Source organism: Zingiber officinale, chromosome 5B, assembly GCF_018446385.1.
Source record: "Zingiber officinale cultivar Zhangliang chromosome 5B, Zo_v1.1, whole genome shotgun sequence".
NCBI lineage: Eukaryota > Viridiplantae > Streptophyta > Magnoliopsida > Zingiberales > Zingiberaceae > Zingiber > Zingiber officinale.
In genome coordinates this window covers 71,140,560-71,154,247 of record NC_055995.1, presented here as the reverse complement: position 1 = coordinate 71,154,247, position 13,688 = coordinate 71,140,560, and positions in this window count along the sequence as shown.

Genomic DNA, 13,688 nt, shown 5'->3' with positions numbered 1-13,688 from the left:
TGGAGTGCATTCTTTTAATTCTATTCTTAGTAAATTCATCTGTATTCCTTATGAAATTATGATTTGATGGTAAAAATTATCTATGATAATCAAAATAACTTGGCTTCTTACCATGTTTCAATCTGATTGACTCTGATCTCTCCATATATATTAGACATCCTAAGATCCCGGTAGTACTCCAACCTAATAGCATTCCATAAGTCGGAAATCCATTTATGGTCCAATGAAGAGCAGCCTTTATTACAAACATCTAATTAGTATGAACATCGTATGTAGGAAAACCTTCATCCCATAGTTGTTTCAACTCTGCAATTAGTGGTTGCATATAAATATTTATTAACTTTTTCGGATTTTGCGGGCCAAGTACAACTAATGTGAAAAACATGTAGGGTGTTTTCATGCATATCCTAGGTGAAAGATTATACGAAGTTAAGATAATTGCCAACAAGAATAATTTCTTCCTAATTTGTAAAATGGAGAAAATCTATTAGCACAGACACCTAACCTAATGTTTTGTGTCTCCTTCACAAATATAGAATATATTCTGTCAAAATTTTTGCACACCTCTGCATCTGATGGATGACACATTATCCCCTCTTCTGTTTGATGATTTTCATGCCAAGTCTTGTTTTCATCAATGACTTTTAATGCATAAAGCCTTTGTAGCATAGGAGTTAATGGCAAATAAAACAACTGATTGTATTATTTGCGTTGTTGTTGACTCCTTCTGGTGCTTTTGTATCTAGCTTGATTACAGAATTTATAAACATCTACATCTTCATCATCTCCCTAATATAGCATACAACCATCTCTACAAATATCAATTCTTTCCACCAAACAACCTAATTCTTTAACAAGTTGTTTCATCTATTAAAATCATTGGGAAATATGTGAACGCATGATAATGTCTCTCCAATAACTTAAACAAAATCATTATGCGACACATTATGCTTTGCCTTGACATTCAATAGTCTTATGGTGAGAGATACTTTAGTGTGATTGTCGCAACCAGTCCATAATGATTCATCTACAATACTCAACACTTTCTGAAATTGGAGATATACTTATCAACACCTAGTGCTTCTACCTCCAACAGTGATGTATAAGTAGTAACATTTGTTCAACTATTGGAGGACAACTAGAACTTACACACTAGGTTTGGGAATGAAATTCTTGTAAGTACCCCATGGGGGTTTTGATGTGATCAACCAAGTCAAGTTAGGTCCTGTTGTGGTTTAATCCTTGTGTCTAACAGTGCAGGAACTTAAGAGCACAAGAGGTTGAGCGAAAGACGCAGCTAGTGAGAAAGACGACACGAAAGAGACTCGACGGGCTTGGTGCATCCGAGGGATGAGGCGCTGCGGAAGAGTACGCTGGTGGACAAGAAGGAGGCGCACGACGTTTTCGAGGGACGAGAAGCCGGAGCGGAAGGTTGCTCGAGAAGGCTGGAAAATGGGTTCAAGTGAGCCCTATTTCGGATGGCTGAAATCACCCAAGCGAGTAGAGCCGGAGTGAGAGCCCGAATGAAAAAGTCAACAGAACTGTTGACTTTAGTCCGGGTGCTCAGACCCCAGGGTTAGCCAAGGCGCTCGGACCCCTGGGGCTAGCCAGGGTGCCCCGGGCTCAAGCCCTGGTCAAGTTGGTTCAACCCGGTCCGAGCGCCCGAACCTAGTCTAACTGCCCGGACTAGAAAACTTATCAAAACACGTGTTGTCAGTATCCGTTGCACCGTGGATAAAATTTTATCCACCCCTAGGCACCCGGAACTCTTCCAGGCACCCGAATCAATGCTATAAATACAGCTCTAATTTCAATAGTTGAACAACAACATTTGTAAATGAATTCTCTTTCTGTTATACTACTTTTGTGTGTTGTTAATGTTGTAAAGAGGCTACTCCGCCCAAAGGAGATTTTAGTGAGCTTTATTTATCTAGGATTAGTAATCCTCTGATTTCAAACCTAGTAAACTCTTTTACCATTATTCTTAATGTATGCATTTACTTTTGTTATTATACACGTGTTTGTCTAACTTAGTCCGAAGATCGAGAAAGGGTATTCATGTCTTTTCAGGACTATTCACCCCCACCCCCTAGCCAGCCATTAGGGGACCAACAATTAGTATCAAAGCAAGGATGCTGCAGAAGGACCAACCACCAACTTAAACAAAGAAATCAATGGTCGGACCAAGCCTCATCTCGCTAAAATAAGAGGGGGGGAGTTCGTGCACTGGAAATGCCTAATGGAGGTATTCCTAAAAATTGAATTTGAAATTCTTTCAATATTTAAGTACGGTTTAATAGTTCCTAAAGATCAACAAGGCGTAGAGAAAGAAGAGTACCTCTGGATGAAGAAGGAGCAAAGCGATTTTGTAATCAACAGTAGAGCAAAATATCACTTATTAAGTGTATTACCACCTCAAGAAGTAAATCTCATCGGAAGCTACACATCGGTAAAAAATCTCTAGGAGAAGTTTCTGAAACTCCATGAAAGAACATCCGAAGCAAAGCTTGCATGACGGGACATCCTTCGGAGCAAGCTAACGAACATCCATCTGGAAAAAGGTGAGAAGGTAGTTGTAAGATATGAAAATTTTATAATAAGTGTTATTGGAGAAATAACCTTATAGAATTTTCTAGGAATTTTTAGAAATATTTGGGGATTTAAACGGAGTTCATATGACATGTTTAAGGAGATGAATCGATGGGGTTAGGAGAAAGCCTGTTTAAAATACCTAATTAAGTAGGAGTTGATTGATTTATTTAACCTAGCCATGAGAGATGAAAACCTAAGTTTTATTCTCATTTTCTCCTCCCCATTTCCAGTGAACCCGTGCCCTAGCCTCTACCCTCCTCTCCATCGCCGGACTCTTCATCACGCTATCCTGCCCTCTCCCTCTCACGACTTCACTGTGCCACCTCCGGACTGCTCGATGTCACCGGGCGACCGTCGACAGTCCTCTCTGATGTCTTCCCAATCCTCATTCGTCGCTGCCCTTGCGCGCGGTAGCTAGCACTGCACGCGGAGGTCGCCAAATCACCTCAGCACGCAATGGTCGTGGGGTTGCTTCTGTGTACGATGATTACTTTGTCGGCCCTACACATGATGGCTATCGAGATGCATCCACGCGACGTCAGCCACCCCTTCGCCGAAGAAGACCAGTGGATGATGTTGATCCATGACTAGCATCTCGATTCCCTTCCTCTGCCCATGTAAGCGCTAAGGGCATCGATCTACCTGTTGGTGCGGGAAGCATCCGATGATCGAACCTAAGTTTTGATAATGGCAAAGGATTCAAAGTTAAGGTGTGTTGTTATTTAACATGTTGAAAGAGTGTTTGAGAGAAGTTCCTAACATGGGCGGAAACCCTAGGGGTGGTAACCTAAGTGGAGAAAAGTCTGTGGTTAGACAAAAAAACCCTAGGGGTGGTAACCCGTAGACCCTATGCGGAAAGTCTTGGGCGGTGGACATTCAGAAAAAGTCCTGAGGGTGGTAACCATAGGTGGAAAGTCCTAGTGGTCGGGTGGACCGAGACCGAGGCGAAGACAGGTTGAGGATCGGACGTGAACAACAGACACGAGGGTACTTGCTCGAGAACCGTGACGACTCCTGACTAGGCCCGCGATCCTTGATCGCTTTTGATGGGCAACAACTATAAGCACGATTATTACAAACTAAGTATTACAATAAGTGTGTTAAATAAATCTATACGAAGCATGAGATCTCGGAGCCTGGGTCGGTACGGGCACATGTAGCTGACAAACATCTTTTGGAGCAAAGACGTGGCAAGAGAATCACTTGTCATCAGATGAATTTGTCCCCCTAAGGGTGTTCAGGTGTTCAAGGAGCGAAGCCTCACCGGCGCCCTCTTAGCGCAAGCGAGTCAGTGAAGTTCGTGGTTCAAGGTGCCTTCTGCATTCAAGGCACCTTAGGTGCCTTACCCTCAAGGGCTGGTGCCTCGCTCCATTGCGACTCCACCCAAGGCGCCTCAAGCTCCATGGAGGCCCTCGAACTTGTCCAGGAACTTTATTATTTTGTACACGCAAGACATGTTATCCAAAATAATATCCTCCAGCATCAAGGTTAGCACATAAAGTCAACAAAATATTATCGAGTAGGACTATCCTTCCGGGTAACAGATCGTCCTAGGTCGACGCCATCTCAACAGCGCTCCTCTCACTCATTATTTACATTTACGCGGTTCCTCATCATTGGACTTTTGCTGGACTTTCTCTCGATTCCTTTGGAACCTTGCTGCGGACATCCGCTCCGGCTAGTTAGTCCTCACTGACCCGTTCGCGACACAACTTTCCACGGGTTACCACCCCTAGGACTTTTGCCTCCATCGACGCCAAGACTTTCCGCATGACAGGGTTACCACCCCTATGACTCTAGGGTTACCACCCCTAGGGTTTTCCTTCCCGCACTTTGTAGACTGACTTCCCACCTAGGGTTTAACCACCCAGGACCTAGGGTTACCACCCTAGGGTTTTCACCCACAACCGTAGTTAGGACTTTCAAACACTCTTTCAACATGTTAGATAACAACCTTATTTTGAATCTTTGCCATTATCAAAACTTAGGTTCGATCGTACGCATCCATAACAATCCTTCCCTTTTATTATGGCCCAAATTCAAATTTAAGTAAAGAGTTGAATATATTAAAAGATTTTAAGTGAACAAGCATATATAAATTCAAATAAAGCATAACTTAAGCTAACACTTAAAATTTTGGTAAACTTCCCTATAGGGTTTTTATTTTGAATTATTGATTTTTGTTTTTCTTTTCCTACTCTCCCCCTTTGCCATTTATCAAAAAATAAGTCAGTTTCAAGTAATTTTTAATTTTTCTTAGGAAAAAAAACAGATTAGGCTTATGAATGGTAAATTACTTTGGAAAAAATTTTAACTAAGTTTAAAAGGCTAATACTTAGTAGACTATTAAGAACGATTTTAGCCACTTTTGAAACTTAGTTGATTTTTAAAATATACTTAGCTAAATTTTGAAAATCTTAAAGAATATTGAAGTCTCTTTTTACTTAGCAAAAAATATTTTGAAGGCAATGAGTAAGAATTTTGCAAAACTATGATTTTTAATACTTTAAGGTAAAAAAAATTAGCTTAGTAAGAATTTATAAAGAGTTAGATTTGAAAGGTTGGCTAAGTTGACAAAAGTTTGAAGGTTTTTATATGGACTACTTAGCTTAGTCTTTTGCAAAATCATTGAATTTTGCAATCATTTTGAAATTAAGTTTTAAAATCATTTTGAAATTAAGTTTTAAAATAGTTTTGAAATTAAGCTTTAAAATAGTTTTGAAATTAAGTTTTAAAATTATTTTGAAATTAAGTTTTAAAATAATTTTGAAATTGAGTTTTAAAATCATTTTGAAATTAAGTTTTAAAATTATTTTGAAATTAAGTTTTAAAATCATTTTGAAATTAAGTTTTAAAATCATTTTAAAATTAAGTTTTAAAATCATTTTGAAATTGAGTTTTAAAATTATTTTGAAATTGAGTTTTAAAATTATTTTGAAATTAAGTTTTAAAATAGTTTTGAAATTAAGTTTTAAAAGATTTTTAAAATAATTTTTGAAAATAATTTTTGAAAGGAATTTTGAAAGGATTTTTAAAAGATTTTTAAAAGAATTTTAAAAGAATTTTTAAAAGGAATGTTAAAAGAATTTTAAAAGAATTTTTAAAAGGATTTTTAAAATAAGTTTTAAAAGAATTTTAAAAGAAAAAGAATTTTTGAAAGGATTTTTAAAAGGAATTTTAAAAGAATTTTTGAAAGGATTTTTAAAAGGTTTTTAAAAGAATTTTAAAAGGATTTTTGAAAGGAATTTTGAAAGGATTTTTAAAAGAATTTTTAAAAGAATTTTTTAAAGGATTTTTAAAAGGATTTTTAAAAGAATTTTTGAAAGAATTTTTAAAAGAATTTTAAAAGAATTTTTGAAAGGATTTTTAAAAGAAATTTTAAAAGGTTTTTTAAAAGAATTTTTGAAAGAATTTTAAAAGAATTTTTGAAAGGAATTTTAAAAGGATTTTTAAAAGAATTTTTGAAAGGATTTTTAAAAGAATTTTTGAAAATAAGTTTTGAAAGATTTTTCAAATAATTTTGTTTAAAGGATTTTTTAAAAGATTTTTAAAAGGATTTTAAAAGGAATTTTGAATTTAAGTTTTAAAATATTTTGAAATCAATTTGAATTTGGATTAATTATCAATTTGATTTTAATTATTTAGTCATCTCACCCGATCTAAATTTTCAATCAGGGAATCCTATAATTTTTGTGAGATGAATTATGGTTGATTTTTAGGGTCTGGTTTAACTTTGTGTTAGATTCAGGTTTAGCTTTGGGTTCAACAAGTAAACATTCTTTGGATAAACTTCTGAGCTATGGTGAGTTACAAGGAACTCATTAAAGTAACCATGCCTTCGAGGTTTCCAAATAGTCCTACCCATTGAACTTAATATTGAACCTTGGTCTAACTGGTTAGGATCCATTTAAGGGTAGCTTCGGTCAGTTCCACTTGACCAAATGCACCAGGTCGAAGTCATATCTTCCTAGACATGCGATGCCCAAGCTTCCCTTACGTACTATCACCCAAAAACTTCACCAATACCGTGTGTCAAGTTAAATCTAGCCCATTTTTTCTAACCTTAACTACCCTACCAGATAGTCTACTCTTGTTTACCCATTTCGGGTAGATTAAGTTCAGTTACCCAGTCGGGTAGTTTAGTTAGAGGTGCCAGCTATTCTGGATCCTCCTTCTAAATTTTTATTAAATTGAATTTTTTAATTTTGATTTAAGTTCGAATTTTTAATTTAATTTCGAATTTTTAATTTTAATTTTAATTTAATTTCTAATTTTTTAATTTAATTTTGAATTTTTTATTTAATTTCAAATTTCAAATTTTTAATTTAATTTCAAATTTTTAATTTTAAAATTTTAATTTAATTTTTAATTTTAATTTCGTTTAATTTAATTTTAATTTGATTTTGAATTTGACTTTGAATTTTAAATTTTAATTTTAATGGTTTTTCTGTTAACTCCTCCTGGATCATAGCCTCGATATGGCCTATCGAGGTAGTGTATTTGATCCTTCGGGATCCAGTATTGACCAAGTCCAACTTGATTAACCAAGTTTGACTTGGGGACCCATGCTTGAATTGTGTTTTTCTTATTTCTATTAACTAGAGATAGATATTTATATTTTCTGTTGGTTCTAAATCCAAGTCTGGATTTGTTATAAACGACTCGCTGTTTTCCAAGAATTAGGTCCAAATTCTTGGAACCCAAGGTGAACCGTTCCAACGTGTTCTTGAGTTCTTTAATTTGAGTTTTCAAATTAGAATTTTCTTCTTCAAGTTGTTGGACTTGAGTCGAACTTCTAATTTGAACTGGTTCAGTTAAAGCACTCAAGTCAGTCGCTTCCTTAAGGGATGTTACCTCCTTTTGGAGCGACTTGACCCGGATGTTGGATTTAGCCAATTTCTTAAGCAGGAAAGGAATTAAGTTTTCCGAATTTTCTAAGTCAATACTAGACATTAAAGAGCTTACAGTGGTTTTGGGTCCTTCAGAAACGGATACGGATCCGTGGCTTCGCTCGGACTCGGTGTCTGATTCGCTCTCGGTTTCTGAATCGGACTCGAACTCGGACTCGGTTTCAACAACATGTGCTAGTACTGGTAGAGCGAGAAGGCTCGCTTGCTCTTCTTCGTCCGATTCGGATTCATCTGATGACTCGGACCATGTTGCCTTCAGTGCTTTCTTTGTCTTGCTTGTTCCTGCAAATAACGCAACACCTTCCTCGGCCGAAATAGTATTAGTCTGCTCAAATAATTTATTTATTAAAACATGCTTACCTATTTTCGTATCAGGAATACCTTCGTGTAGCTCAATCAGATTCTCCCACAGCTCCTTGGCGCTTGAGAATGGGCCGGCGCGATTCAGCTCCTTATTCGTTAAACCACACTGAAGTGTATACGTTGATTTTGCATTTGCTTCTACCTTTTTGATAAGGTTTGCGTCCCAGTTCTCGTACAGTAGTGGCTTGCCGGCGCCGTTAGTTGGCAGTTGAAGCCCGATTTTGATGATCATCCAGACTTCAAAGTGAGTCTGGAGATACGCCTCCATCCGACCCTTCCAATATCTGAAGTCTTCTCCGGAGAATAGTGGGGGACGAACAGTGTTATATCCTTCTTGTTGGGCCATTTAAATCTTGCAAAAATTAAAAACAAGAAGATCTGTTCCAAGACTGAGTCTTGGATTAGTGTGCGGGAAGAATAAAAAAAAACTAACTCGAGTGGTGTTGCACCAACTTCGAGCGAGATCGATACGAAAAAAAAACTGGAATGTAGTAAGAATACTAATTTCAGTTGACTCCGAAAAATTAAAAACACCGCGAAAAGAACTGCGTGATTGGTGGTTGCACCAGATCAACGCTACCCCGCTCTGATACCAATTGTAGGATCGAAAAGAATTTAGATATCTCCACAATTGCATGATATTGTCCACTTTGGGCCTGAGTCCTCATGATTTTGCTCTTGGGCTCTACCCAAAAGGCCTCATTCCAATGGAGATATCTTTTCTCTTATAAATTCATGATCTTTCCCATGTGTTCCAATATGGGACTATGTTTGCAACCTTGCAACCCCAACACTACCATCGGCATACCACGGGCCTACTGTCGACACCGTACGCTCTTCCCCTTGTGCAATGTCATTGTTGTCTTTACAGATTCAAGGAGGAGAGCGCAGATTCCTCATAGTATCTGTGGGGATTTCATCGAATGATGGCGGATCCAAGTGGAGAACTATTTTCCCTACATTGTTACATCGTGGTGGATCTGATTTAGGTGAGTTATGATGGGTATTGATTAGTATAGAATTGATCCACTTTTGTATTAGGTTCGCTAGCTAAAATGCTAGTTGGATTAATAGGCTAGCAATTGAAGGGAGTGGGGGCAGCAGTAGACTTGCGTATCATTATCAACCATCTCCGGATTTGGGATTCAAGCTGGATGTGATCTTTTGGACTTGTTGAAGACGGTTGACAAGATCTACATATAAAGGTGGGTACTTCTTTCTTGACCTCTATAGTTCTTTGAACTTAGTGCATGGATTATCTTATGGATTAGTTTGCTTTATCTTGAATCCACTCGTATTTTATCTGTGTTTGATACTTATATGCTTGATCTTTGAGATGATTTGTTTATTATCTATACAATCTCATCTTTGGTTATTCTTACTCTATAGTGTACACACGTGTATGGTGTGTACTGTAGGAGTTATCATGTTGATTATGCATTATTAGTGTGCACACGTGTATAGATGTTGCTACATATTATAGATGTTGTTGCTAGATACATGTTGGATCTTTTCATGCATATAGGTGTATGTGGTTGATGGATCATAATTCTGAATCTATCGTGTGTTGTGTGTGCATACATGTCATGTGAGTATTATTGGAGGTATCTTGTCGATTATACCTTTGTTATTATGTGTACACATGCCCAACATATTTAGTTGGAAGTATCTTGATTATTATACCTATATTGTGAGTGTACACATGTTTGTCATGTGTACAGGTGGCTGGTGAGTAGTATTTGGGGTATCCTGTCAATTAAACCTTTGTTATGATGTGTGTAGTATTAGAGGTATCCTATCGATTAAACCTGTGTTTTGATGTGTGTACTATTGGAGGTATCTAGTTGATTATACCTATGTTGGGTGTTCACACATGTCTGGTGTATTATTAGTAGTATCATGTCAATTATACCTATGTTGTGTGTGCTCACGTGCCTGTTGTGTGTGCATATGTGTCTGGTGTATTATTGGTAGTATCATGATGATTATACCTATGTTGAGTGTCTACATTGTGTCGTTGCCTGGATATCTTATCAATTAAGTCTCCTACGAGTGGATGGCCGACTATAATGTAGAGAGAGTTGACATTGACTTGACAACTAAGTCTCCTACTAGTGAGTGACCCACTACGATGTTGAGAGAGTTGACAGTGATTGTGATATGTATACCCTGTCAATTAAGTATCCTACGAGTGGGTGACCGACTATGATGTTGAGAGAGTTAACATTGACTTGACAACTAAGTCTCCTACTGGTGAGTGACCCACTACGATGTTGAAAGAGTTGATAGTGAAGTTGATATGCTTGCTGGATTGTTATACCCTAGGCTGCCCACAGTTATCTGTGATAGAGTGATCTCACGTAGATAAGGACCCTGACATTTCAGACTGCCCACAATGATCTATGGTAGAGTAATCTTGCACAGTCCCTAGCTAGATAGCTAAATGTCTTGGTCACTTGCGGATTATTTGTGGTGGAGTATTGCTCCCACATATTGCGGATTGTTTGTGGTGGAGCATTGCTCCCATATACTTGCTGATTGTTTATGGTGGAGCATTGCTCCCACATACTGTGGATTATTTGTGGTGGAGCGTTGCTCTCGCATACAATGGATTGCTTGTGGTGGAGCGTTGCTCCCACATATGATGTATTCTTGTGATGAGCGATGCTTTCACATTTGATGATCTATTACTATTTATCATTTATAGTTATACTATCATATATATTGCTCAGGTGTTATGAGCAGATTTGTTGCTGATCCCTAGTAAGTTATTGATCATTGCACTGTTTGTGTTAGACCGGTACGGATATGTATATTTGTTATGTCATATATATATGATCATGTTCTTATTTCCCTACTGAGACTGTATATCTTTGATCGTCTTATACTTTTGTTCATGCACTACCATGTTCTTATTACTCGCCAAGTGATCCGCACTCACCTCCCCTTGTACGGATTTTTTTCTCACCAGGTAACAGGTAGATGATGGAGGGTTTGCTTGGAGGATCCCAGCTGTCAGTCCCACGTCACATTGGAGATCAGCTTTCCATGCTATTTTGTATTATGTTATTAGTACTTTGTATTTGGATTGGGTATTGTGTTATGTAGTATTGTTTATGGTTTTGAGCCTTGTGGCAACTTTTATTCGATTTGGGTTTTATTGTGGTGTAAGTCATGTCGGCATGCAGTCAATCTATTATGTTGTGTTGTTTTTATGTTTTGATTTTGTCTTCCGTTGTGCTTTTAGTACAATAGTGTGGGTTGTTTATTATACAACTGCGTGATTATATTCTTTTGTTTCCAGCCGTGTATAAAAATAACTACATGATTGTGTATGTACCCAGTCGTATGGGTTGTTGATAGCTTGTGGCAAAAAGGTGATTCACTTGCCCCCAGCGCCCCCGTCAACCCGTCCCTATGCCAACACAGAGGAGGTAAATCACGGGTATCTATTAGCCATTAGTGCAGGTGGCAAGGCATGGGGAGGAGGCATGCTCGGACACACCAAGTTTTGACCCCAAGGCCTCATATGGCAACACCCTATGCCTTAACTACTGCACCGCCTCGAGGAGGCATCTGTTGATAGCTTATGAGTAGTCTTATGGCATTGTATACATGTTTCATTTGCCACTACTACAGGGAAGGTGCTGTCCAATTTTTTTTTTATTGACAACCTTACCCTCGGGGCGTGACAATGCCTAACTATATGCGAATATCAAGGAGCTGATCACCGGACTGGTCAACCTCTGTGAAATGGTGCCCAACCGAGACTCAGTAGTCTACACACTTAACGCTTTTCCCAGAACTCTAAAATGGACTTCGATCATAGATGTCTACTACATCTCGAAAGACCTAGAGCTAAGTATCCTAGAGAAACTTTTTTTGACTTTGGAATTACATGAAACTCGATGTGTAGGTACAACAAAAGAGTCAAGCCAAAATCTGGCACTAAAAGCCACCAAAAAGGATGAACCTGAGTCAGACTCAGATCTAAAAGGAGACGAAGATGCTTATATGGTAAAGAAATTTAAAAAGTTTTTTAAATCTAACAAATTTAAAGAAATGCATAATAGAAAATCTCCAAGAAATAGAAGAAAGGTTCGATGCTACCAGTGTCAAAAAGAATGATACATAAAAGAGGACTACTCAGAACTCAAAAAGGAAAAAGACAAGAGGCCTAAGCAAAATAAGCACAAGAATCTCAAGGCCACTTGGGACAAAAGCACATCACCCAAGTTAGAAATAGAAGCATACATTGGACTAGCACTGATGGCTAGCCACGAAGAATAAAGCACCTCAGAATCTATTATCGATGAAGGGTGACCTATTTCAGACGAATATAGCGAAGCAAAGAGAGAATTAAGTTTCAGATCTGATATTGTAAGTGAAGTATGTCTTTTACCTCTTGATCAACTATATTATGATATTAAATCAATGTCTAAATCAGTGTACAAATTAAAAACTAAAAATAAAAAATTTAAAAAGGAGAATTTAGAAATAAAAAGAATCTTGGCAAAATCTTGCTTAATAGAGAATCTTAAAAAATTAAAAATTGAAGATGCTAATTTAAAGGAACAAATATAAAATTTAAAAAATTCTGCATACTCAAATTTTAGATATTCTTATGGATTAAATTGGTATTATAGATTTCATAAGGATCAAATCAAAAAAGTAATAAAAATATATATCCCTAGAAATATTTGATCAATCCAGTATAAAGGAACCTATATTGGGTTCCAAAATCATCCTTAGTTCAAATTGTGCATATTTCTAATTTTAATTTGGTTGAATATGTGCATTTTAATTGCCCATTGTGATAAAATAAATTTCCTTGTATAATTATGTTCAAAATTAATTAGGTATTAATTATTCCAAAAAATAGGATTTTTTTTTTCTATCCGTAGAAAAATTTTCAAAATATTTTTGACTGTTGTATTATTTCTTATGATTTTTGTTACAAATAGTATATTTTTTAATTTAAAATTATTTCAGAGAGTTATTTTTATAAAATTTATTTTTTCATAAATATTTGTAAATGTTTCTATCCAACAAAATATTTTTTTACAATTTTTTTTGACCAATATTTAATTTTCTATTAATTATTTATCCAAATACTAATTTTTAATATTAAAAAATTCTTGAACAATAAATTTTTGAAAATTATATTTTTCTATAAATATACTACTCTACTACAGTTTTAAAAAAATTTTACGATTTTTTAAACTTCAAAAGTATTTTTTTAAGCATTTTAAAGAAAATTTTATCTCTCTATAGTAAATAATTTATTACTACTTAAATAGATTTTAGTTTTTCATGAATATTTTATTACTACTTTGGATATGTCTGTTTAACCTTTATAAAAATTCTTATAATTTTTCAACAAATAAAATAATTTTTAAAATTATTCTTGTTAAAAATTATTTTTTAATTATAAAAATTAGAATTTAGAGAATAAATTTTGAATTTCTTTTAAAAAGTGTTAGCCACTATTCGAGTATTCCTTAGACTTTAATTTGAATTTAATTCAGCAAAATTTCTATTTTTATGTGATCAAAGAAGAAGGGGGAGGTACATTTTTTTCTTCAAAATATTACATATCTAATGTCTTAAAACTTGCATATTTATTTGTCTTGTTTTATCCTAATTTAACTTGGGTTGGTCCACATCAAAAAGGGAAAGATTGTAACTACCCCATGGAGGTTTTGATGTGATCAACCAAATCAAGGTAGGTCCTGTTGTGATTTGATAATTATGTCTAAATGTGCAAGAACTTAGGAGTACAGGAGGTCGAGCGAAAAACATAGCTATCAAGAAGAACAACAC